Below are 23667 nucleotides of genomic sequence, written 5' to 3' on the forward strand. Positions count from 1 at the left end.
GTAACAAGTTTATCTGGAGAACATAAATTTGTTTTTGCATAATAAAATTATGTTCAATTTATTACCTATATTTTATGACGGTTGGTTTGGCGTAGTGAATAAGCAATCGGCTACACGGCTACTACGCGATGGATCGCGACGCGGGTTCGATTCCCAGATGGACGGAACAACTTTTTGTGTGATCCACAGTTTATGTTCTGGTTCTGGGTGTGATAATGTACAAATTAATTTGTCTGATTGTACGTAAACGAAAACTGCTAAGTGTTTTAATACTTTTTGTCATTGCAGTGTCCTATGTAATTGGAGCAAGCCTATTGCCGGTTATTGGCACAATTCCAAAGTTGGCTACCACTTTTCAATTGTAAGTTTGGGAAAAGAAAAATTCAATAACATTTCGGTCCGACCTGGCAATCGACTTTAGAATTTAATGTTCAGCTGGGTTTAGTCTCCTTACACAGCACAGTATCTAGAGGTGTACCTACATAGATAAAAATTGGTTGAATTTTTACAAAGTAGGTAGAAAAATAAGTAGGTATACAGGAATGTCATTTTTTGTGGAATAGACCTCAATAAGGGAGAAGATGAATCACCTGATAGTAAGCACCTCTGGCATGGATCCGCTATACCAGAGGGCTTTACGAGTAGGTACGTTGGCAGCCTATGTGGATGAGATGGCATACGAGGGGGAGGCCTATATTCAGCAGTGAACGTCTTATGGCTGATATGAGGAACCTCACACAATGAAACTCAACGCAAGTGGGCGTGTTGGTTCTTCGTCATAGTTGACAGAAGAGTATAATTCGTACTTATTGGTCACGGTCTGCATCCTTGCACTTTTAACCTACTTTACTGGACAGTGTATCAATAGGTACTTTCAACTTGTCATTTGCTGCCAGCAATCAATAAGTACCACATAGGTAAAGGCATCATAAAAAGAACATGAAATTCTTCTTTATATTGAGGACTAGCTTCTGCCAACGTTGAGCCAGTGCTGCGGACTACCTAGCGGGTTTACCGGGGCTCCAACTCGAAAAGCAGGAGTAGGAGCGGGATGGCTTTTAATCAGTATTAGTCTGACACTCCCTCTCGCCTCGCTCACAGCGAGAGAAGTCATTGAATGATTTAACGCCCTTAAAAAAATAAAATTAAAAAAAAAAACATCTGCCAGTGGATTCGGCTGCGTTCTCGTGGAACAAAAAGTCTTATCCTATCCTATCCTATCCTATCCTATCCTATCCTATCCTATCCTATCCTATCCTATCCTATCACTCAAGTCAGCTCATACCCTGTCTGTATACCAAATTTCATCAAAATTTGTTCAGTAGTTTCAGCGTGATTGACGGACAAACATACCTACAAACAAAGGAACTGTCACATTTATAATATTAGTGTGATGGATTTACGCTTAAAAACTCCACTAATGTCCTATTCATGCGAATTTTAAGCCGTGGCGGTTATCCAGACTCGTTTGTAGCATACCTAAGACCTAACCTAACATGTTTTACAGTGTCATCGTAGTCAGTGACATCTATACATCGTAGTCTCACCCTGAGACTGCTACGTTCATTGACACTGGTTGGCACACACTGAAATGCCACGCTTGGCCGGCGAATTGATTTCAAAATGTTTTGTTTCTTTATTTATCAAGTGTTATTTATTATTAGTTGGCTATAATTAATTCTGATCTTTGAGTAGTGAACGTTAGGTAGGTATCTGTAATATTGCTAGTTGGGATTAGATATAGCAGACAGCTTTTTTTAAGGAGATAGTTATCCAATGACTTCTCCCGCCTTGGACGAGGCGAGAGGGAGTGACAGACTCTTACTAACTAAAAACCACCCCGTTCCTACTCTTACTTTTCGAGCCGGAGCCCCGGTAAACCCGCTAAGTAGTCCGCAGCAGACGTACTAGATAACTTACCATTGTAATAATGTTACGTAAATAAGAAAATCTATTATTGAAGTATCTAACTGAACCCAACAAGTAGAGAATGATATCCTCAGAGAGACGAGGAAGTCTAAACAATAGAAAGGGAATTTATAACTATTCTACTCGTATTCGTAATTCCCACCTTTCTAGAAAAATATTAAAACACTGAGTGAATAATGCTTTAGCTTTTTTTGAAGAGGAGTTTAACAAAAATAAGAAAAAAAAGTTGTCTCTGGTTCCCGCACGCCAATATTGAAGCTGAATGCTTTGTCCCATGCAAATTCGTTCCCCGTTTATTGTCGGTCGCCGGGATATTTCCTGAGGTAAACTGCACATCAACATACCTACTAACTTCAGACTAGTTTAGAAAAAGCTTTAGGTTTAATGAATTCAAGTGTTTTTGTTGAGATTTTCTACGAAATAAGCGCAGCGCACAATATTTCCGATAGGTACCCAACCAACAAAAGTTAGTTTTATAGAAGGCCATAGAACGTTTTGTAAAAACTAAACGGTGGTCAAATAAAAGGCCAAAGAAGGTGCATCTACAAAGAAAGTGGCGCAATTATATCTCCATTCAGTGTTAAAGTAGAACTATAAGGGTATCAGGCATGACAATTTTGTGATATATAAGCCACCGCAGCACTACTAAAGTGTTTTTGGGTACTGTCAAAGAGTTCATGATTCCATTACATCACTAAAATTCATCATTCATTCATTTTACATTCGTTCACGTCGCTGCAGTGTCTCAGTGTTTTAGAAGAGAAATAAAAAAATAAGAAAAGTGACAGGGTATCGTGGTGACTAAGATATTATTTTGTACTTAATCGAATTATTCGTCTCTTACGAGGAAAATGTTGTGCGACTGTAATTTTACTGATAAACTATGTATGGATTTACGACATATTTGAATGCCCCCTTCGAATTAATGAGCTTTTACTAAAATAATTTCTTATTTTAAGTTATAAACATAATTCCAGCTTCCTTAACTCTACTATAGTACTCATTATGATAGATTACATCCACCATTACATGAAATTAGGGTTCCTTTTGAGCTTGTTTATTATTTTTGTTTTATTTTTTGTCCTTATTCCATAAATATGATGAATACTTTTGTTAATGAATAAATGTTATGGTTTATAAATCTGTGTAGGTACTACGTATGACGTCAGAGAAGTATAACTACATACATACATATCGTCACACCTTTAATCCCCGAAGGGGTAGGCAGAGGTGCACATTATGGCACGTAATGCCACTGTGTACACCCACATTTCACAATTATTTATATTGTAAGTCCCATGTAATAGGTGGAAAGCCTATTGCCATATACCGGGCATATTTCCAGACTCCGTTCTACTACTGAGAAAATTTCTAAAAACCGAAGAAGGCCCAGCAATACTTCGCCCGACCCGGGAATCGAACCAGAGACCCCTTGCCCGGCAGTCGCACTTGCAACCACTCGACCAACGAGGCAGACTTTTTATTGCTTCGTGTGAAATATTATAATTAATAGCCCAATGCTTCAAACCATCTCGTAGTTGCTGGTTTTTTTTTCAGTTGAATCAATCAAACAATCTGAAAAACTGTCACACCTGGAATCGCTGTCCACAAATGAATTATTCTCCATTTCATCACTGACGTGAACTGTATTTTGTACGGAACCATTTTTTATAATTGGGTCTTCAAAAAGAATTATTCAAATCGGACCAGTAGTTCCGGAGATTAGCGCGTTCAAACAAACAAACAAACAAACTCTTCAGCTTTATAATATTAGTATAGATAAAAATATTGTCGCATTAATTACACTGAATCAAAATGTCAATATTGTTGTAGAAGAGCGATAGAAGTGCTTTTACAAAACGGAATTATCATTTAAAAGCATTGCTAGCCTACCTTTATACACAATAATAATGTTTTAAAACACATAAGATCTCCGTTATAGTACTGTTGTGTAATAGAGGAACTATAATAGTTATAAAAAAACAATCTGCTTCTAAAAAGTGTATTTGTGATATAAGTTTATCACTACAGCTATAATGGGCATTAACAACCCTTTATAAGACAATTAAGCTATATAAATATAATTTGAAACTCAGCTGTATCACCAAATCACTCCGATGTAGACTTTTTGTGCCCACTATATTACTGTGTACTGTAACGATGATCTTAAAACCCTCAATATCGTAATATCGTCCTATTCCTGAGTTGTCATCTCTACTTTAACAAACGACACACAGGAGTTCGTTTCGAACCTTTATTGCGCAAATTAGGCGCATTAGGGTGACAGTCAAAACTGTTATGAAGTTCAATTGTTGTATACTAGTAACAATGGAGGTTGCTATAACGCCTGACTATAACAGCTATATAAAGTCGTGAAGTAAACCTTTACATCAACTATTAATAGGTCGTTTTTGCTATATAAACTTATAGAGCCAAACTGTGTTGTCAAACGCTTTTACACAACAATCAGTCACCACTAAAACCTTTATACATCATTTACCCAGCTTTTTTGAGATATAAGGTTTGGTTATAGGGCAAAATTGTTAGTTGGGTAGTGACAAAGAATTAATTTACAACACATTGAAGTTCTTCTCGTCCTCATCCATAGTTCTTAAACACTGTATATCGTACCTACTAAGCGCGCGATTTGTAGATCACACAAGGAGTTGTTACGTGCGAGAATCGAACTCGCGATATATTTCACAGTAGTCGGTTGCCGTAGCCGGTTGACGTAGCCGGTTGCCTAGCTACTGCGTCAAAGGTTCAGGTATAATATTTTTTGATATCCTATTTTGCAAACACAACTTAATAGTGAATTATAAAAGCCAGCTTATCTTGTTTATCTAGCCAAAAAGGTATATAGGAGCTAGCTTCCCATCTATATTCATGCAAGTGACTTAAATAACAATTTCCTTTGTTTATAAGAGATTGACGAGAGCATTAAGTTAAAGTAGACCCCGACTAACCCTTGAAAGGCTGGATGAAAAACTTTAAGTGGAATATAAGTGGACAAACAGTCTTCGATTATAGAACTGAGGAAAAAGCTCACAACTTTACGGGACATAAAAGAGTGAGATTGAAAAGGTTTTAATTGAAATCGCCCTGGGGTTATGAAGAGTCTTTGCTTTGTAAAAAGTCCTACCTACTTACTTATTGAACACATTGCGATCGGGTATATCATGCTTTATGTTGGGAATCTCTTCGTTTTGTTAAAGCGAGTATATTATTATTGACATTTTTGTTATTTTTTAAATAAAAAATCAGTCTATTTTTGTATTAGACCTTTGGGGCCATGGGTGCATAGAGTGGGGACTCTAGGTGCCCATCCAGTAGCTTCAAGGAAGACGGTAGCACATTGGTCATGTGCTGCTGTGCAACTTACACAGCGAACCCCTAGCGTAGACATCTTCCAAGGATGTGCCGTAACAGGCGTCGCACTGTGGAGGCTCCGGAGCAGATCTATTAGAGGACCTAGTGTCCCTAGTTGGTGAGGGTGGCCACCGGGGTGATTTTATTAAGGTAAAAATCCCACACCACCTAGTCTTTTATTCCCAGAAAGCTAGGCGCCTTTTGAAAGTTTGCCCCCGTTATAAAAAAGGTAGTACGGCCTCCTATTACTAATGAGCTATTGCGTAGAAGTAGACATCGAAAATAGTGGGTGACAAATTAATTTGGTACCTAATGCTATCAGGATAAATAGGCATTTTGAATGCCGCCTTCGTACATTTTGGCTAGGTTGGTGGCTGGTGGCCTCTCTAGGAATTCACTACTACTACACTTTCAGCAAAAAGAGTTTCTTTATTTCAGGTTTATAATATTATCTGAAATTCATTATGTAGTTAATATTAAATGAATTTTATTCCAACTGAATTCAAAATATCACAACCTGTTTCGATAAACGACTTTTTGATTGCTTGCACACCCCACGAAAGATATTTTTTCAATTATCGAAATGTTGCCAGTTTGTAATTCTCTTTTTGATTGAACATGTTTGATTCTTTTTTAAACGAAATAACATACGATTCGAAAATATGTTGGTTGGCTTGTACTGGGTATTCACAAATTGAAACATTGCTGTTTGCTTCAATGAAAAAAATATTTGTGAAAATAGAGGAAGAGGATTTTTTTTTCTTTAAATGGACAGTATAGAACGTTGTGCTAACTTTACAATATTTTTTGGACTACCTTTTATATTGGAACCTATATAGGTATTATTTTTCAGCTAAAGAAATAAGAAGAGCCCACTTTCCATTTCCTTTCTTTACAAACATCTTCTAACTAACACAACTACATACCCAAATAATAAACTCACCATTTTCATTAATATAATAAACGAGTCCTTATTTATTTGTCTCTTTATTTCCGCAGTATAAAGATTAAGAAGGGGAAAAAATAGAGAGCGTTCTCGCGAAGATTCCCAACACTAATGGACTGCTTTATCCCTTGTTTGTACATTGTACGATGACAAGCGTAGTGCTGCACCTAACGAATGCTTCGCTTTTACTCACTACACCCTGCCTTGCTTCACTTCTCCCCGCTTCTCCCCACTTGCTTCGCTACACTCCGCTGGGTATGATTCAACCGAACGTTTGTAGAATAATATGCTTTTGCTCGATGAAAATAATAAAAGAAATAGTTTAATGACTTCCTTGCGTTCTGTCTCTTTTGATGTAAAGGTTTTAGTGTCTCGTCATGTTTGTGCAGTTTTAAATAACTTAGGTTTAATAAATGTTAGTAATTTAGTAAGTTCTAAAAGTACCTAGGTACTTACATTTTTTTGAGGGTAGAAAATCATCTAATGCCTTTTCCCGCCTTGGGCGAGGTGAGAGGGAATGTCAGACTCTTACTAATAACCTCGCCGTTCCTACTCCTGCTTTTCGAGCCGGAGCCCCAGTAAACCAGCTAGGTAGTCCGCAGCTCCAGACTTAGGTACTTACTAACATTCTTACCTACTCAGTGCAACCTAACAGCGTTTGATAAGCTCCTAAAATTACATAAACCAATACGTCTACTATCATAATACGTACAGGTATGAGGTAGGACACAATGTCAACAATGTTCTCAAATAACGAATTAGTCAAGATATATCGCAGCTGATCGTACATTATAATGAAATATGAAAAGCAATGGATCGCACGTCACAGGGCTACATAATCTCATGACAACGGTCCACAGCCGTAGCCAACAATTTATTTACCTACAACGAAATTCTCACATGACATCGTTGTCACGCCGAGAGCCGACGAGCCGAATCGTCATCCTCGACCCGACGTTTAATTTTAATGATGATTTTGCGTGCTATGTACATCCCTCGGTATTTTCGGTTGTTTTTAAATGTGTCCGTATTGGAATTTGGAAAACCTTTATTCGTTGGTATGTGTTATTGAAATAAAAGGGAATGTGTTGTATGACTTTTTTACTACGGATTTTTGAACGAATGTGTATTGAATATTTTCAGTTTTGGGATTACTGAGAGATATAAGTAAAACGGTTTTTTACTGCTATTTTTGTTTTTCAGTTTCTAACTCATTCTGCCAACTTTTTAAATTATCGCCTTGTGTCTTTCAAAATATGGTGCTTAGTTTCACTCACACATTGCAGTTAGAAATTAGTACCGTACCTATCTATCTAAGTACGTTTCTTAAATAGGCCGTTAGGTAATGTATGGTATCCCAAACAAAGCGAAAAAGAGTTTACAAGCCTTCGATTAAGTCTGGCATCGAAGGCTTAGTAGTATCAAATAGGATCAAACCCTTTACGCTCGTTGAATTCAGAACAAGAAATACAATAGATCAAAAAAGTAGCAAATTACACCTTTTCTAATCTACCATTCTTATTTCATGAAGTAGGTCTTGATCCATATAATGATAAGGATTATTCAATACACGTGTGTATAGTGAGAGAAGACAGACGGATAATCTTGTGTGGACGGATCAGCTTAAGTGGGCTCCATTGTCGTTTGTCTTGTGATTAGCCCGCTCTCAGCTAGCCGTAGTACATGCTTCAGGTAATTATCGGACGATACCTAATAAACAGTGTTTGTACGCTGCGGACTAAAGTGCCCTGTGAGGCAATGGAGATGTTGTTGCTTATTGAACTTCCGAACATTGAGAAAATGTCCGTGTTTGGATTATACAAGATTTATAAGTTCACCTTAGCATTTTTTACATCTCAAATAAATTCTATTATTCCGATTATTAATCGATGACAAACTTCCTCAAGCGTTTCCTTCTAAACTCTTAATGACCCAAGTTCAAGGAATTGTGGAAAACGGAATCCAAAAACGTTGGTCAAGTTACCAGCATAACATTGAAGAGTTCACGTTACCTCCCAACAATTCGTCTGCCGGGTGAAATACCGCTTGCTTTGGACCATTTTAATCCTAGTTGTGGGCAACATTAATATTTCTGTGTGACATAAGGCGAGACAGCGTTGTAATTCATTCAAAATTCACCAATTCATCCCATAAATTGTTTCTAGAGACCCGTTACATCCATAGAGAGGGATTATTCTCGTGTCCATCGTTTTATGCAAATTTATTCCGATACCGTGTTCAGTTCGTGATAAAATACGAATAAAAATACGACAAACGAGCCATCATTTTTATGTTTGACTAAGTATTATACCGGTAAAGGGTTCTATTGAAAATATAATTGATTTCAGAGGGAAAACAAACTTGCTATCTACAAGCTATTTGTGTGATTCCGTTTGTATTTTCGTTGGGAGTTCATTGTATTTTTTCTAGAAGCGTTGTCTAAAGGATGGTATAGCCGTAGGCAGTCATAATAATAAGGATGTTTATGCTCAATTATCTGCCTTTTAGTTATATCTAGCTATCTAATGTTTATGTAAAAGAATCTGATGTTTGTAAACTCACATGTTAATGAGGTTCTCGTTTCAATCTCAGGTTGTTCTTCGCAAAGGAATCTGTAAAGATAATAAAAAAGATAATTAGTTAAGTTTGTTTGTTATCATGTCTGTGTACCTACATCTATCTACACATACCAACAATACCAACATACATACATAGTAAACTAATACAATAGATATTTTGATATAGATATTAGACCTTATTTTCATAAAGAAATTAAGATCTTCGTTCTACTTTTAAAGTTGAATTATTTTATTCTGTTAAGTATTGAATGTCCCGCATCAATCAGTATTTTAATTTAAATTAAGGGTTTTCTATTCAATACTTTAATCTTTTATTCAATAAGGTAGTATAGGTAAGCACTTGCCCTGTCAATTCAGGTAGGTATATTTTGTTAATACATAATTGTGTTAATAAATTAGGTAAGTTAACCATTGAATTTGATTTCCAATTACGAAAGTTGGTTTCTGAAAGGCATTTCTAAAAACATTAATTGAGCTATTTATGTGAATCAATCATTTTATCGTTAAGAATTAGGAACCAATTCTCTTGTATAATGATAACGATTAATTTCTATAGAGATTTCGTTGAAAGAAGTTTCCCAAGTTTTGTACGTCAAATGTTCCGGTAAATACTGATGAAGGTACCTACCCTACTTACTTTTAATTAGGAACAGATATTTCTTTCCCAGTCCGCTAGATTTATTAGTTCGGAAGAGAAATGAGGTCGGAATTAAGTATTTTTTCTAGAAGCATTTTCCGTTCACGATAACATCTCATCGATTTTATACCTGATTAAAAAAGAAGCAAAAAGGCCAGTGAGACCGATAATATTTTTCGTAAGGATGAATATAATATTACCTAATATCAGTTTCATTTAACATCGGAAATAGAATCATAGTGTATTCAAAACTGACCCTAACAGATTTCCCTACTCATCAAATTTCACCCGACCCGTATTACCGAACCGTTCTAAGTACATACAGTACCTATTACATTTTATTTAGGTCAGGATTAAAAAATCCCTGACAGATGGACAGCCGCCGTGCGTAGGGTTGGAACAACAAAAGAGATCCGAACAACCCCTCCCGATACTTTTATAAAAAATAAATGAACTCACTTGAAAGCAAAATGCAGTCATATGATAATTAAAATTCGCTGAACAACTCCATTATTCGAAGAAAACAAAAAAATAAATATCATATCTTAATTGGAATATTCATTGTTTTTCTTTACACCGCGCGTCGGCAGACGTTATCATTAAATTGCAATGGGCATATTGAATAAATCTTATTCCGGCATTACACAAACGAATGCTTCATTAAATTTAATAATATTAATGTACTGTACACATAATCTCGTTGAGCTCCATCAATTATGCGAAGCAATCAGTTTGCTTCGGCTACAGATCCCTCCTTCGAGTCCTCGCTGAATCTCTTTAAATTAATGACGGACTAATTAAAGGTATTTATGCGAAAATTCTAGGCGACAGTATCAAAAAAACATCTACTTAAAAACTTTGCCAAGTTGATAACTTTATTATTTTAATTAAAGTATTCTGATAGGCTCGTGAATTAAACAGTTTGAGGAAGCTTACTGTGGACGTCACTTCACCCGACTCGCGACGGTCCGAAACCAATTAAAGTTAATAATCCTCTAATATAAAACAATCGGTTTTTAAACCAACTTCCAGATTCCGACGCTTTATCTCACTTGACATTTCTTCCTTCTCTATTTTTGTGATATTCATACTTTTCGAATGGTAATTAAAGTCTTATAAAAATGTTATTCGGTGAATTGGTAGATAAGGTCTAAGGTGGGCGTATGTTTTCTTTCAGATTCTAAATAAGCACCAAAATTACACACAGATTAATTGTATAAAAAAGTTGCCTTTTTTCACAAAGGAAAATTTACTTTCATGACGAGTAAGTTTTGAATCTGATATGCTTTTTAGTCACGTGAGTATTTTAGGACATTATGTGCTTCTAGCTTTTACAAGCGGATTCGCTTGTGTTTCCGTGAGATAAATAAATATACCCTGTCAGTATACCAAATTACTTCAAAATCCGATTGACAGCGTGATGTCTCTGAGTGTAGCAGTTATTTATAAAGTTATACTTTGTATGTATGTTAGAAAATAGGTACAAAATAGGACTTATTTTAAATTATACTGTTGTTAAGACATAACCTTCAATTTTGAGCGCTGAAATTCTTGGACACAAGTATAAAATTTAATAAAATATTGTTTAGGTAATTTTGACATTAATTTAATTTAGTAGTGTTGAAACTAATACCAGTAGATACCGACTCTTTACCCGCCCCACACAGGGGACTGAAATATTTTCGTCGGAAAACTTTCCCGAGTATGACAGTTCAACTTTTCCTAACCTGTCAAGGATTACAGTCTTAACTGTTATTTATTATGTCACCTTTTACCGCGAAATGGGTCGCCACCTACTCGTCCATTTCATATTGTTTACTAAACAATAATTAATGTACCAAAGCCCGGGAAGAAATATAAAAATAGTAGCTGTGTTGTGGATTTTAAAGAATTATAATATAGACCTTATTGACTGTGGTGAATTTAAAAACAATTTATCTTACTAATACTAAATATTTTAATTAATAACTTAATATGCAAATAAAGATTTTGAGTTTGAGTTTACTAAAATGGGTTTGTGTTTGTGTGTATGTTGGTTACTCAATCCGGTCAAAGCTACTGAAGGGATCGGGGTGAAATTTGGAACAGGGGTAGATTATGGTCTGGAATAATACATAGGAAACTTTTTTTTCCCACGGGAACGAGCGAAGCAGCTGGCAGAAGCTAGTATCAGCTAAAATAGTAGATTGTCAATTTCTTCCAAACCGAACGTTGTTTATTTAAAACTTATTTTTATGTGCCATTGATACATGAATTGACAAACCTTTATGCTTTGCTTCCACCTATAGCATCTATAAGGCTATCTGACTAGAGAATATAGCAATAACAACTTAGTCAACACATATCAATAAGTCAAACACACCGATCTAACCTAAATGCACAATGAACGTACATTCGATCCCTATTAGAGGCGGCTTGTAACACTGGACACACCTATATATACAATACAAATATAGGTACACACATAAACACAAACACATAACATAGATACCTATATACATAAGATATAGGCATCAAACATATTGATAACTACAAAGGTATATAATATATTGATTGATTCAGAGTACGGGTGTTATCTCTGAGCATTCGACATAGGTTACGTCAGAATTGCTCAGGTACCTATCTATCTAATTCAATATCGTGTGTAGTCTGTGTGTCATTTGAGGATAATGTTGTGAATAATATAGGTACTGGCCCTTAGTGATTGAGAATAAAATTAGGTTTAACAAATTGATGGTTTAAATATAGACTTTATGGTTCAAAACTTTGATAGTTTTATTCCATTGTTACCTATCATACGTCATCGCAGATATGACTATAAATGAGTAATTATTATTATTATAATGAAGTCATATCAATAGCCTTTAAGTGTGGCCACTTAAAGCCCACTGCTGACCAAAGACCTCTTCTTATACGGAGAAGGTTTTTGAGAATTAATCACTACCCTTACTTAATCTGGGTTGGCGATTGTTTAAGCCCCGGTTTCCTCACCATGTTTTCCTTCACCGTTTGTTTAAATAAACTTAGAAAGTACAAATGTAGTATATCATGTAATATAGTTGTCAGTATGACAATTAATTTTTAAATAAAATTATAGTTTAAGTAAGTTTAGACACTTTAATTTAATTTAAGTAAGTTTCATTCGGTACTCGGTAAATTCGGTAAAAAAAACATGTAAGGCTTATTACAGAATTGTTATTTAAAAAGGGAACTTGTTAAACAGTGATACGGTTGGGGTTTGAAGCTACGGCCTTGAATGAAATCCGCGCTTAACATAGCGTTATTGTTCCACTACATAAATATTAATCTTTTACAAATTACTCCACAGTTTTGTTATTCTTTTTGAGCCTTTATTATTTAGATTTCTTAACGAACTTCTAGCTTAGCATTTTCTTTTTATTAAATATTCAATTGTTTGAGTTTATAAATGCGAAAAAAATTTGCTTATTCAATTTTGGTATTCGTTTTAGCTGTATTTAAAAGTTCAATTTGTTTATTTATAAGTTTATAATGTTTTATAGATTTATTTTGATTTCTTTTTTCATATTTATACAAGTATTTTTAAAGTCAATGTGCATGTTTTATATTTTTAAAATTAGACTTTGGTTTATTCTTGAAGGAGAGACAGTTATAAGTATTTTATACTACGAAATGAAATAATATCCCACACAAAAATAAGCACTAAATATAAAATCATAAACATTACATTCCTACGGACACATTTACCCTTCATGTAGCAAGTTACACGACATATCCTCAGTAAGATTGCTCGTCTGTTTACATTTTCTAGCGTCCGCGAAATGAAAACCATGGAGAGGACCTGAACTTATTTATACAGTCCAGCAATATACCCGGGGAAAACAAACACGAATAAAATATACGTTTAACCGGGGATGCTATTCACGTTTTGGCGTTCACGGCTGAGAACACATACATATGTACTGTGAAACCAATTATTTTGTACAGAAAGTACGTGTATTATTTATTGCAAGCTCGTTGGACCATAACGCGCAAAGCCGCTGTACTACCGTTCACCGATATTGGAATAGTTTGTTAGTGTTTACCTTTCGACAGTACCTAGCTGTTTCGTTTTCGGGCCAATTGTGATACTCCATACCCGATATTACCCCTGACTCATGATTTTACTCATGATTACCGTCCATGTCCGGGTTTATGTGAACGATCTACACTTAATTGCGTACAAGACCAGCAATGTTGATGGCTTAATGATTAGTGCAGTTATAAAGTACCGTTGCGAACGTGGGTGGGCTGAAGGAAGCTTTTGGATTAATATGAAATAGCATGCCTTTTACTCTGTGAAGGGTAGGCAGGGGCGCAAATGTTAAATTACTGAATTGACTGCACGGCCGCGCAATGTGTAGCGGGGTCTATTCCCGCACGGAGCAACTCTTTGTGTGATCCGTAAATTGTTGTATCGGGTCTGAGTGTCATGTGTCCGTGAATTTGTATGTCTGTAAACGCACCCATGCCATAGGAGAAAATCCTAATATGGGGCAATTTATAAAAAAATAGTTTTACTTCCCTAATTCTTTTACCAGTTGTATTATGAATGCAACCTTCTATAAGGTTACATATTGCAATGTGTTACTATCCAGACTGAGTTAACTAATACACATAATTAAAAAAAATAAACATACCTTATTTCTTTGTTTTAAAAACCTGAGACTCCTAGCTCGACAGTCTATAAACCATTTTTTTTTTTTTTTTTTAAAAACGTTGCCCCACATTAGGATTTTCTCCTGTGTCGTGGGTGCGTTTACAAACATACAATTCCACATGCACATGACACCCAGACCCGAAACAACAATCTGTGGATCACACAAAGAGTTGTTCCGTGCGGGAATCGAACCCGCGATACGTTGCACGGCAGCCAGTTGCCCAGCCACCGCGCCAACCGTGCAGTCTACGTTATCAAAGACGCAGATTAGTAAGATACATCACATATCTTAGAATAATAGTGCCTACAAAATAATATATGTAGGTACATACACACGTAGCTATTATGTGCTACAACTGCAGGAGACGAACGGTCACTTTGAGCAGCGATATGTCTATCAGGCTATTGTGAATCTCAAAGGTAAGTGAACGATCAATATGCGTTGACTGTTAGCAGTGTTGGCTACATTTACCTGGGGATTGAGTTTGACTTGTGGTTAGTCAAGAAGTTAGGACACTCGGTTATTGGAGCAAAATTTTGTAGGAACATTTCTTATGTTGTAGGAGTATTACTTATGCTGTCGGAGTATTACACTTGCTGTAGTATTAAGGGGGAATTTATCTAATTAACTAAGGGTGAGGCCTTTATTCAGCAGTGGACGTCTCTCGGCTGATGATGATGATGATAATGTAGGAATTATACTTACCTATGTTGTAGAAATATTACTTATGTTCGTAAAATACTCGGTAACTACTCTAACGTTAGGTAACCTTTTATCTCCTGAAATAAATTGCACCAATTACAGGTTAGTAGTAGTTCTATTAAAATCACGTTAATTTTATAGTTTTCGATAAACAAGGTACAAAACGAATGGTAAAATTAATTTTAAAGGAAAATACTTGGTACACATAAAACTACGTATCTCCTCCATTTTTTAAATCGGTTAAAAATACCAAATACGATAGTCATACGCACAATTTGAAGCATATTACTAAACACCTAGTAATATTACCGAATCATTCCGGAAAAACAGCTGAAAATTCACAAGCAACAAGCACATTGCTTCTAACAAACTGCAGAAGGTGAATGCCCTTCTTACGTGGAGATCAAATAACCTGTAAATGTCGTGTTTGGACATTGTACTCGTATTTATGAAGTAATGGGCGTGGGCCGTGGGCTAGTAAACCTCTTAGCTTTACTAAATCCCTTCAAACTTATTTTAAAAGAGTAGAGTAAAGAGTAGTTCTATTAAAATCTCGTTAATTTGACAGTTGTAGGTAAACAAAGTAACTAACTTAATGGTAAACTGACTAAAACCTTATGCAAAAATAAAAATAAAATGAAATACATAGGTACACGTAAAACTGAGAATCTCCTTCTTTTTTTTTGTTGAAGTCGGGTAAAAATACCAAATACGATTGTTATAACAATAATAGAAACCACATTTTAACATTGTTTATTAAACAAACACCTAGTAATACTACCGAATCATTCGAAAAATTGCTGAAAATTCACAAGCAACAAGCACATTGCTTCTAACAAACTGTAAAAGGTGAACGCCCTTCTTACGTGGAGATCAAGTAACCTGTAAATGTCGTGTTTGGACATTGTACTCGTATTTATGAAGTTATGGGCCGTGGGCCCGTAAACCTCTTAGCTTTACTAAATCCCTTCAAACTTATTTTGAAGGCTAGATATTATTACATTACAGTTACGGCCAAGTTTGGTTTAGGGTAGCGTTGGCTTTGCCCTAAATAACTTTAAGAATTTTAATTTTAACTGTCTTAAACAATGGCTCTGTTGGTTAGTATTGAAAGCTTGTTAGTAAGTTTTTATGTAATAAAAAATATATTTATTTGTTTAACCTAATTAAATGTGATTCAAGGATATTTATACTTTACGTTATCTTATAGGGGGTGAACCTGTTGCTATACACCGGGCACATTTCCAGACTCCGTACTACCACAGCTAAATTTTCGAAAAACGAAAAAGCCCAGTAATACTTTGCTCGACCCGGGAATCGAACCTGAGACCCCTTGTGCAGCTCGCACTTGCAACGACTCCACGAACGAGGTAATCAATCATAATCACATACAAACAAACACTGTGCTCGTGTAACTTTGGAAATTACATCTCATTACCATAACCAAAAAAATACACATAAAACACAAACCAAAACTCCATCAAACCAAAAAACGAATTCGAAAAACATTATATAGATGACAGAACTAACACTAATTACGTTTGTACACACACACATGCAGGCAAGTTTTAATTGCTTCGTTCTTACGCCACTATTCATGGTGTCTAGGCTCTTCTCATAAAGGAACTTACTCTTGTAAAGAGATGGTTTATATTTCCTAGCAAAAATTCACAACGGCGGCGTCGCGTCGCGTCGTCGGCTTTTCAATCCGAATACCTTGACATGCATGGAGCGTTTTAAATAGAATATTTTAGTACAATGCTTGTTTTTAAAGGTTATTTTCGCTTATTATTTTATCGTGTTGGCTAAAAGGTAAGCTTAAGGTGTTGTCATTAGGTATGATTAGTTGTTTATGTTTTTGTCTCTTAAGGGGTTGAAATTACCTATATGTAGGTAACGAGTATTTTTAAATCATACTATATAGTGACTATGTTATATATTATTATGTAGATTGTTGTGGTATGAAAAATTTTATGTTTCGTTTTAGGTTATAGGTAATTAGTCTGTAGGTAGATAAAGAAGGTTTTTTTTTTAAATATCACTCTCTAGCACTTAGGTAAACTTGTGCATACGGCGCGTCGTGTTCTGCGTGTGCCTCAAAGAGCCATCAGACCACAGATGGCGCCCAGTAGATGCCTGATCTGTAGCTGCGTAGAACCTAGCGGGTTTACCGGGGCTCCGGCTCGAAAAGCAGGGGGAGGAATGGGGTGGTCGAAGTAAGAGTCTGACTCTCCCTCTCGCCTCGCCCAGGGTGGGAAAAGTAATTGGATGATTTTCCCCCCTTAAAAAAAGCACTTAGATAAGTACAATGTACAAAACATTGAAGTTAATTGCTCACTAACACATTAACAATATTTTTGTTTGTGGGTTCCGTGTAATAGTCGATACCCTGTAGCCTTAATGATAATGTTTGAATTAAATTAAGCAAACAGAAGTGCGGGATAATTTCCCCATGCCGGGGGCTGTTTTGTTCAGAAACCATGTTTGTTGCGATGAATAGAGTGATGTTAAATGTTTCGAGTTTCGAAAACGACAATAAGGGGCGTGGCTTTGTATTTACGAGTAGATGCGCGTCTTAAGTCAGCCTGGAATGAAATTTGAGCGGCTTTGATTCGGAGTTGAGTTATCGCCTTTGGGTACTTATAAATGCTCTACGTAGGTTTAAATTTAAATGGTCCTTAGGTGATATTTTTGGTGCAAATAATATGGTAAATATGCTTATTATGATCTATCTAATAGAAGAGGTACCATATGCTGAATAGTTCTTAATTAGGTATTTATAGATCTGCAATATAAAAAGTGGTTACGGCGAAGACGTGAATTTATGTTTCGCATAAAATACATAAACATTTATTTTAATTTAGTTACAGGTGTATTGTAGAATTTGTAAAAATCCGTCATAAATTGTATTAAACATTTATTTACCACTAGCTTTTGCCCGCGACTTCGTTCGCGTGGAATAGTGACTTCCGGCAAATTTTTGGTTTTAACCACATAGTTCCCGATCTCGCGGAATCTCTTCAAAAATGAGATGTGGAAGATATTCCAGGGAACTCTTCAAAAATCAACATAATGAGCTCTGCGTTTGAATTTAATAGATGTATACTCACTTAGGGCATTGAAAAAATAGTTTAAAAACGGACTTAAACTAAAGAAATATAATCTTTCCGAACTTAAGATGAAAACTAACTTAAAACTAAAGAAAACTACGAATTACGAATTTATAACAATTAAAAAAGAAATTATATTACAACCTATCCTCTATGCTATAATAACCAAGCTTAAACTAAATAATTTAAAAGAAACGACTTAAATCTAATCTAATTAATTTATAAATTAGACTTACAATTTTATTAAAAAAACTAACTACAGTAACTACTAATAATCGATATCAAACTAAACCTACGTTAAATATTTTAACCAGAAAACCAGGAAAACCAAACAAATAAACTTATTAATTGACAAATACAACGAAACCAATTTAGAATATACGAAACAGCAGGACCACTACAGACAAATAATCATACGACTGATAATACACTTTTACTACGATAGTACCGAAGCGCTCGGCCGATACCCAACCAAATGAATGTAACGAAACCATAGCGCGATCTATTTCGTAGATCCAAATCGAGGATAAAGACAACTTGGATTATTTATTTATACTCCGTTCGGGCATTTTCTTTGTACTAAAAGTTTAATTATATTGATATTATTTTTTTCATACCTTTTTACTATTTATTTACTTTTTTTCGATGAATTAAAACAATAACATGAACCGAAGTCGTGTAACGATCGACATAGAATTATCTATACTCCGTTAGAGCATTTTCTTTGTACTAAATGTTTTATTATATTGATATTATTTTTTCCATACCTTTTTACTATTTATTTACTTTTTATCGATGAATTAAAACAATAACATGAACCGAAGTCGTGTAACGATCGACATAGAATTATCTATACTCCGTTAGAGCGTTTTCTTTGTACTAAAAGTTGTATTATATTATATTTTTCATTGCTTTTTACTATTTTGTAAAAACAAATTTCCAATGAATTAAAACAATAACATGTACTGAACAATTGTAATGACTCCATTGCGCGATCAACGCCATCTATCTACGGAGTATAGGAACAGCTTTTTGAAATAAAAACTATCCTATGTCCTTTCTTAGGTTCTAAATTATATCTGTACTAAATTTCAACCAAATCCATCAAATAGTTGCGGAGATTAATGGTATAAGCATAGAATAGTTTTCGATGTGATTCTTTAATTTGACATAACTTTTTTGTTTATGAACCGATTGACATGAAACAAACACTAAATGAAAATTGAAGCATACCACAATATATTCGTGAAAACCGCATCCAACTCGGATGAGCGCGCATAGACAAACAGACAAACAGACAAACAGACAAAAAAAAAGTTAATTACATTTTTGGGTTCGACATCGACATAACAATAACCCCTGCTATTTTTTTTATTTTTATTTTCAATGTACAGACAGCACTTTTCTACGATTTTATTATATGTATAGATAGATAAATTCCCCGTAAGTTTTGGTGTAAACTTTCATTATATTTGTGACGTTTTACCGTATGCACAGTCCTACCATCCATCCACGGGGCTGTCAGCCAACCCACTGTTGTAATTGATGGATGATGTTATACTCTATATCCTCTTAGATCAGCTGTGAAAATATAGATAGGAGAAAACGCATATTTATGATGAATTTTTTTTTTTTATAAATATGCGTTCATAATTTTGCTCAAATGTTATTCCCAGATTTTTGCAGTAAATCTGAGTGAACAGCAGTGGTCCTACCAAGTCAAACATTTTTTTTCTTTTCGTATATTTTTTACATGACAAAAAATGCTCGAATCAGTTTTCGACTTTATTTTTTATTTTGAATCCGTCTTCTCTAGAATATTTTCCTACAAACAAAACAATTATCTCATCCCAAACAATAATACAGACAACTTATGACAAGTTTCAATAGAGGGTTGAGTTCGGGGTTGAATTTATATCCTCTGTCATACGAGGTAGTAAGGTTGCAGCAGATTGTAGTGTTTAGACATATTTCCCTTGTGTAGTACTCTAATATTCCAGAGTGAAGTAATCGGATTATGCAGCCATCTTGTTGGCGGTTCTTAGGACGTCTTAACATGTTGCGAAGACGTCGAGAGATCCGTTTTGAAACTCCTTGAACTCGCTTTAAGACAATCGGTTTTGTATTGAAACTGTTTACTGTGATAACTGTACCTAATTTGTTTTGGGTGCAAATGTGAATGATAATAATAAATGATGTTTATGGGGTGTAAAAAGCTAGATTATAAAATAAATCTTATTACCTAAAAACAAAGTATAAATGTATATAAAAGCTGAACTAGGCCTGTGTTTCAGGTTAAAAATTGCAGACAATATAAAATATTATAATAAGATTCCTTATGAAGCTTAAAGTTAATGTCTAAAATAAATTATATCCATATTTAACAGTATAATAGCATTGAAGCATAATAGGTGCGTGTGTATAATAAGTATATTTTGTTGATAGATTTTTGTCGAATGATGATTTTTGAGTCTATTGTTTATAGTTTAGTTTTTGTTTTTAATCAAGAGTAAGCAAGTGATTACTCCTTTTTACTTCCTTCAATATAAAACGGTAGAGGTAGGTAAGTTTTCTTAAGATGGAACAGGATATAAAATGAAATATCGGGACAATCGGATAATGGATTAAAAGATGTCGTTTCCTACTAGCTTAAGAATCGTTTGTTGCTTTCTAATAAATGAAATAATGTTATTACAGACAACATTACCAGCAAATTATATTGTTTACCTACGTACTAAGACGAAAAGCATATGATGATGTAGGTAAATATTAAATTAATACCGAGCATGTAATTAATATTTCTAAACATCACAACAATGGAGAAAGGCGCTCGTCAAAGTAACCTACCGTAGTATGTATCTCAAGTCAATTAATAGTATGTGGTAAAACATTCCTCAGTGAGGGCTTGTCAATAATGTGACGTAGGTGCGACGTGCGTGCGGTTCATTCTGCTTACTCGAGTTTGCAACACAGGAATTTCCACTCAGTTCACAGCGTGCCGCATGGTCTTTGACAAATTTTCAGAAGTCACGTCACTGACACACCCACTCCGCCCCTACAAGTTCACGGTATTGTATACTACACATACATCGTCTTCAAGAAGAATCTCTGTTTATAGAACTTTGGAAAATCGAGAGAATTTAATTTTAGTTCAAGAACATGAAGGCATGCATATGATACGGTTTGGACAAATATCTGAGCTGCGTACACACGAGACTGAGCTTGTAGGGAACCGTTATTTTATTGGATTAACGTTATTCAGAATTTCTACCTCATAATGTTTGAGGAAAATTTTCAAGTCTGCGGGATACAAAGGCGAGCGGGATATTACGGCCACGGAGGATCATAGGTGACGGGTCTAATTATTCAGTCAAAAAGTTAATTTGCGTGAGTCTTGATTAAGACGGGGGTAAATTGCGGGTTGATTTATTTCATTTCATATAGCCAGTTTGTATCCTTTCATCATTGAAGTCGGTGCGTTTAGGCGGCTGTCGTTTACAGCTGTCAAGAATTTAAATGATTTTCAGCGTTTAATTTAACCTATTTATATCTTTGTTGGTACTTGGAATTCTCGAATGGTCTAAAACAAATTACTAACTTGTATAATACCTAATATTTCCGCATTCATAAGTATTAATTAGGTATAATTAAAGGCATTATTGTATAGTTGAATATACCAAAGCTGTTTTATTCCATATCAATGAAATCAGTAACAATTTTGTCTTGTTTATGCTACTGATAAAACTTGTTCAACATTTTAAATTCCGATAACCTCGTATTTATACAATTATAATTTCCCACAGCAAGCTTTAACCTAGATTAATTTCCCCGCAGCATAATCTAAGCCTGGATAAAAACAAAAACAAAAATATGGAAGCACATTCAGATACTGAAACTGAAAAATAGGAAACAATAACAGTCGGCTTAGTAGCCCAGCGTTTCTTTGTGCGTACCTAATAATAATAATGATGATTTATTTAATATAACTTCTTGCTCATTTTTGCTCATAACGTTGCAAAAAGAGAATTGTTCGTTGCTCTATTAGTCGTTGTGGAGGTTAAAATATAAATTGGTGCCTGCGTCGAGTTCTTGCACATTATTGGGTTATTCTTTCATGCTTAAATTAGGTATACAGTTAATATATAAATTATACAGAATGTGTAATTCATAATTATATTAACATTTGTATACTCTAATATATATAGAAAAGTAAGTTCCGTGGTACAATAGGACCTACTTCTGATTTTTTAAGTAGGTATTTGTTTTTTTCTCCCAATTAATACATTTACGTGTCCCAGTTACGACCATGAATACTGCTCGATAAGTGAGAAAAAAAATCGTTTAACTCTTGTAGCCCATAAAAGTGTACAAATAACATCACATCACAGCTACGTAGGTAAGCAGATTTCTTCAATACACTACATGATAGAAACATCAGTTTGACATCGTCAGAGCCAAAAATTAGACCCTTCATCAACATGAACATTAATTCAGCTTGGTTCACACAAAGCCAGTCAGTGGTGGCCTGGTAAAGGCTCGGCTGCATATTTAGCAGTTTGTTAGCTCATTGCCACCAGGCACAACTGTAATCCGTTTTCATTGCTCCATGGAAGTGAAATGCTTATGTAAGGGAAAATATCTGTTTTGTAACATCAATCGATTTAATGTTTATAAACCTTTAGCTGGGCTTATGTAATAATGGAGGTTTTGGCTTGACTTTGATTTGTCTAAATAGTTTAGGGTGATTAATTCAGATGTATGTAAGTGTGTTTTGTGTGTGTGTGTTTTTTTATAAAAAACGGTGCCTTACACTAGGGTTTTCTCCTGTGTTATGTGTTTACAGATATAAGAGTTTACATTTACATGACACTAGACCCGAAACGACAATCTGTGGCTTAGGAATTTTTCTAGCCAGGTAATTTTCTAGAAATTATTTTGCTATTTGACGTCAAAATCTGATGACGTCATAACGCACTATTTCATACAAAACTCATAGAAAATATCCTTATTGACGTTTCAAAAAAAGTATTGAATTTGACTATTAGGAAACTAGCCTATTCTATTCTACAGCATTTTATCATAAATCAAAACTCAAATCCTTCGGCTAGGGCTGCCTCAAGGCTATAACTTTAACAGTTTCAATTGAAAATGGTTTTCCTAGCAAATATATATGATCAACTTTGAAAGTTAAACCTTAGGGTGTCGATAAACGATTGCCACTATAAAACTGAGTTGTGGCCCTAACTTAAATGATAGGTAAGATAAAGGTGAAGTTACATTTGGGAGTAATGTTGAGTTAGAGTGCTGTGAAAAACTGGGGACACCATATTTTACTTAAAAACTAACATTAGAATTTAAGACGGGATATTTACCATGTTTATTAATGTCTATGAGTTTCCGATATTTCGGCACTGTTGCAAGCGCCATGATCACGGATGAACAGTGCACACACATTCGTAAGTAGTTAATTTTTTTATGTATAAGAAAGCTAGTAGACTATGTGTAGTATTATGCTGTTATTTTCGCTATATTTGACATACATATACTAGCTGTACTTTTGTTCTATGAATATGAACGCTCAAGTTTTATTTTGTGTGAAATTAATAAGGACAAGAATAACTACTTTTATTTAGTCAAATAAATTAGTAAATCGCACAATCACCTATAAGTTACGCCAAAAGGAATTTACATGTTACATCACAATTTAATACAAGCT

At 34.9% G+C, this 23667-nt stretch overlaps 1 protein-coding gene across 3 annotated transcripts in view; it reads right to left on the reverse strand.

Annotated features, from left to right (window-relative positions):
- Window positions 1–23667, reverse strand: part of LOC118268429 (poly(rC)-binding protein 3) — a 220817-nt gene that overhangs the window by 21448 nt on the left and 175702 nt on the right. For all 3 annotated transcript variants that reach the window (XM_050706612.1, XM_050706613.1, XM_035582916.2), the window contains exon 4: window positions 8807–8856. The gene's annotated coding sequence lies outside the window, so the exon portion shown is untranslated. The remainder of the gene's footprint in view (window positions 1–8806; window positions 8857–23667) is intronic.

The sequence above is a fragment of the Spodoptera frugiperda genome, chromosome 29, assembly GCF_023101765.2.
Source record: "Spodoptera frugiperda isolate SF20-4 chromosome 29, AGI-APGP_CSIRO_Sfru_2.0, whole genome shotgun sequence".
NCBI lineage: Eukaryota > Metazoa > Arthropoda > Insecta > Lepidoptera > Noctuidae > Spodoptera > Spodoptera frugiperda.